Raw genomic sequence first — 5,014 nt, forward strand, 5'->3', positions numbered from 1 at the left:
TCTGTCTAGCCAAGCTCAAGTAGTTCTGCCATAATGAGCTGGACATCCATCGAGTTGAAACCACATTTCAATTTGTTGCTGCAGGTGGATGTCTTCTAAATAATCAAAGAAGTCAGTCTTCCAAAAATCTGTATATCTGGCTGCATTTAATCTGTTGGGTAAATAAAATGGTCTCACTAGACAAAAACAAACAAAAAAAGTTTTCACCCGAAAACGGAATTATTATTATTGTTTTCGTGCATGATTTTAGCAACCATCATACTTTAGAAATAGTACAAGAACGAACCCTAATAACACAGGGACGCCCTATGGACATCCTGTGGACGTTTTGCCGGCTAAACGGGACGTCCACAGGATGTCCTGTTGTAGTCCAAGGACGTCCTATGGACTATGACATGAGCGCTTCATTATGTCCTACATACATCCGCTGGATCACCATAGTGGTATTATCGGGGATTAATTTAGGATATATTCAGGATTATTTTAAGACGTTTTGCCGGCTAAACGGGACGTCCACAGGATGTCCATAGGGCGTCCCTGTGTTATTAGGGTTCGTTCTTGTACTGTTTCTAAAGTATGATGGTTGCTAAAATCATGCACGAAAACAATAATAATAATTCCGTTTTCGGGTGAAAACTTTTTTTGTTTGTTTTTGTCTAGTGAGACCATTTTATTTACCCAACAGATTAAATGCAGCCAGATATACAGATTTTTGGAAGACTGACTTCTTTGATTATTTAGAAGACATCCACCTGCAGCAACAAATTGAAATGTGGTTTCAACTCGATGGATGTCCAGCTCATTATGGCAGAACTACTTGAGCTTGGCTAGACAGACATTTTCCACAACGATGGATTGAACATGGAGAAGTAGTACCTTGTCCACTCCGATTACCTGATCTGACACCACTGGACTTTTTTGTGTGGAGGAGGGCGGTCCTGAAACAGGAAGTTTATTCGTCGTCAATCAACTCAAGAGAACAATTGAGAAATCGAATCGAGGCTGCAGTGCACCAAATAACGCTAGAACAGTGTTTAGCTGCAACAGGAGCTGTTCGTACTAGATCCAATGCTTGCATTGCTGCAAGACGCCAACATTTTGAACAGTATCTATTAAGCAATTAATATATTAAGCAAGTGAAAAAATACAACGTGAATAAATAATGAGAAAGTACAAAAATGAAAGTACAAAAATGTTCTGATGGAAATTTGGTTAGAGCGTATGGCGCTTAGTTAAAGTACATAAACCGGGCAATCCTTTGAGGATCGTAATTTCATGTATGGGCAGCCCTTTATATTCTATGCCTTTCTCCATACTATCATTTATAATAACTCACGGATAGCAGAGAGTTATGTTAAGGATAGTTTTGATTTGGTTAATCAATTATCTAATATTCATATTTATAATAATTACAATCTCATTTCACTGGACGTTATTTCGTTATTTACCAATGTTCCAGTTGATTTAGTATTGGAGAGCATTAATGATAGATGGAGTGATATTTCGAGGGGCTGTAACATCCCTAAAAATGAATTCATTATATCTTTGCAATTAATTTTTGATTAAACCTTTTTCGTTTTTTATGGTGTTTTCTATAAACAAACTTTTTGTTTACCTATGGGTTCTCCTCTATCTCCGGTTTTAGCAGATTTAGTGTTGCAAGATTTGGAGAATAGAGCATTGGAGATTCTAAGAGATTTTCATTACCATTCTATGTCAGATACGTTGATGACATTGCTACGGCTGTGCCATCGGATGTGGTGGATGAGATTTTGGATGTTTTTAATTCATTCCATAGTAGATTGCAATTTTCTATTGAGATTGGAGATAAATCTTTAAATTTTTTAGATGTTAACATCATTATTAATAATAAGAATCTTGAATTTGATTGGTTTCATAAATCAACGTTTTCGGGGAGATACTTGAATTTTTTGTCTTCACATCCGTTGTCACAAAAGAGAGAAGTGGTTTTTGAAATAATAGACCGGGTTTTTTTCTTATCGCATCAGAGATTCCATCAGAAGAATATTATTTTTGTGATTGATATGTTACTAAATAATGATTATCCGTTAAATTTTATTTTCAAGACAATTAATTTACTTCTAAAATCACTCTTTTATAATCAAACGAGGAAACAGAACAATGTGAATTCTAATGACACAATGGAAATTGTGTCATTAGAATTCACATTGTTCTGTTTCCACAAACGAAATTAAACCGTGGATTACTTTGACTTACATTCCGTTAATTTCTGACAAATTTATGAATATTGTTAATGATCTGAACATTAGATTATCTTTTTATAGTCTTAATAAATTGAATAGATACCACCTTGATCAAAAAGTTACCGGAATTACCACCAGGTGATGCTCTGAGTCAGCTGATTTGAGTTCTGTTTTTTTGGTTAGGTTGCCATATCTATTATTGACATTTCCACCAAGTTTTATCGCCATAGCTTGACATTTGTAAAAGTTACGCCGTCTTAAATACATCTACCTCTGCACGTGTTTTCGATTTTTTACAGTTTTAAAAATGGAGTTGAATTTGCAACAACGAGTTTGTATTAAATTTTGCGTTAATAATGGATTCAATGGTGCGAAAACCTTGGAAATGTTGGGAAACTGTTTCGGCAGTGATGCTCTAAAGAAAACAACCGTTTACGAGTGACATGAATGCTTCAAAAGTGATCGTGAATCCGTCGAGGATGACGAACGCAGTGGCAGGCGGTCGACATCGAAAACCGACGAAAACATTAATAAAGTGAGAGAAATGTTGATCGATAATCGCAAATTAACTATCAGAGAGCTGACAGAGGACTTAAATATTGTTATGAGACGTTTACGTGAAGCAATTCGCCAAAAAAGAAAGGATTTTGCATCATGATAACGCACCGTCGTACAGTGCCATCATTATCTGTGAATTTTTGACCAAGAACGAAACGAATACCATCCAACAGCTATCGAATTCACCCGATATGGCTCCCTGCGATTTTTTTCTGTTCGATCGAGTCAAAAAACCACTACGGGGAACGCGTTTTAACAGCCGAAAGGAGGTAATGGAAAAATCGAAGACGGCTCTGATGGCTATACCGACAATAGAGTTCCAGAAATGTTTCGAGAGCTGGATCAAGCGCTGGCATAAGTGCGTTGCAGTCGATGTGGAGTACTTTGAAGGGGACAATATCACTTTTGATGAATAAACTTGTATTTTGAATTTTCTGAATAAATTCCGGGAACTTTTTGATCAAGGTGATATATTAAGGTTCACAAAGATATAATTTCGATTAACTCAAAAAGAGACGTTGTGTATCAGATTGCGTGTAATGATTGTGATGCTACCTATGTCGGTCAAACAGGTAGAAAATTACAAACTAGGATTTTAGAACATAAAAACCATATCAATAGAAACACGACCACACAATCGGTTATTACAGGACATAGGTTAGAGTATAATCATGAATTTGATTGGTCAAATGTTAGAATTTTGGATACAGAGAGATTTTTGAGCAAACGTCTGACTTCTGAAATGATTTACATTAAGTTACAAAAAAATAGCTCGAATTTGCAGTCTGATACTGATTACTTAAATAATGCGTATTTGGATGTTATTAACAATTTTTGAGTTACCAATGTATTACATTTTTCATTTTGGTGTTGTTTTCAATAGTATATCGAGTTTATTACATGTAAGTTAGGCTTTAGTTTTCTCCTTCCTATTTGTTGACACAATACGGTGACATGTACATCATGTATGCTATTTCTTAACGATTCTGACTTTCATAATGATAACATCTTCGTGATTTACTTCCACATTTACTTTTGTTAATAAGATTAATCATTGTTATATACAAGGAATTTTTTCTTGCATTCTTACCTGCAGGTGAGTTTTTTATGTGTATAAAAAAAGTTTTTTTTTCTTTGTGATTACTTCTTTTGATTTGAATATTGAACTTTGTAACGTCGTCCGCCGTACATTCGACAGCGAACGCTACTTGACGCGACGCGCGACTCGTCGCCATAGCAACGCGAACGCGTTGATCGTCGCGATGAGCGGGTCTGGCGATCACGCGCCTCATGCGTGGTCATTAAGGCCAATGCGCCTGCGCGACGGCGGAAAATGCATAAGGGTGAAAAATGCAGCAAAACCCGAACGAATAACCAGGAAATACGTAATCGGACCTTTTTAGGGCCCGAAGTTAGCCAAGACAACTGAAAGGAAACAGGTCTAACGAAGGAAAAATGGGGTAGTAAGGAGAATAATTGCATTGTTCAAATGCAACAGTCAAAAACCGCACACATTGCACGGGAACGCCGTCGCAAGGGTTAAACATTTACCGGGGCGCAGCCGCCTGACGGGAATTGCCCTGCTAAGAGGCCAAAAAAGGCTTAAACAAATACACGGAGGTTCCGTCGGACGGTTGCAAACCGAAAAATTCAAATTGTAAAAGGATAAAATTGTACCACACGTCGCGAAGCGTGTGCGCCGATGCACTCTCGAGCGAGGGAGATAACGCACGGAAACCGAAGAGGGCCTTGCGCGTCCCCCTTGCCTCGAGAAAAATAGCTAAAATCAACATTTTAACAAAGTCGATTACTGTACAGAATGTTCTAGAACATTCTGAACGATAGTTAAATTTTCTACCACGGAACGTCGACGGCTAGTGGGTATATAAACGGGACCGTTGTGAGCTCCGGGGGCAGTGTGACACACACAAAACTCGTAAAACTAGAAATCGGCAATCGAAAAATTTTCGTTCAAATGTGTTAGAGACTCGGGAACGATCTACCTATCTAAACGGTCCCAGTTATATCAGCATTTCTGATAAAGCGATTTTTTTTTATTAATACTCGGAGGAACAAAGTAATCCGACCACCGCGCCGCCGACGCTCTGTGCCCACGGGAATTGTGCAGATGGAGGAGGATCACGGTCGAGATTGGTGCATCTGCCAGAGTAAGCCAGAAATTGCGTTGTGTTTTTTTTTGTTTTGTTCATTTCGCGTGTGGGTAGAAACCG

General features: G+C 37.9%; 1 long non-coding RNA gene across 1 annotated transcript in view; it reads left to right on the plus strand.

Annotated features, from left to right (window-relative positions):
- The window catches only part of LOC108759554 (uncharacterized), a 13,554-nt gene extending 10,311 nt beyond the window's left edge, over positions 1-3,243 (plus strand). Inside the window, exon 3 of the long non-coding RNA XR_001940020.1 lies at positions 2,869-3,243. This is a non-coding gene — a long non-coding RNA (uncharacterized LOC108759554). The remainder of the gene's footprint in view (positions 1-2,868) is intronic.
- The last annotated feature ends 1,771 nt before the right edge of the window (positions 3,244-5,014 follow it).

Source organism: Trachymyrmex cornetzi, unplaced genomic scaffold (assembly GCF_001594075.2).
Source record: "Trachymyrmex cornetzi isolate Tcor2-1 unplaced genomic scaffold, Tcor1.1 scaffold193, whole genome shotgun sequence".
Taxonomy (NCBI): domain Eukaryota; kingdom Metazoa; phylum Arthropoda; class Insecta; order Hymenoptera; family Formicidae; genus Trachymyrmex; species Trachymyrmex cornetzi.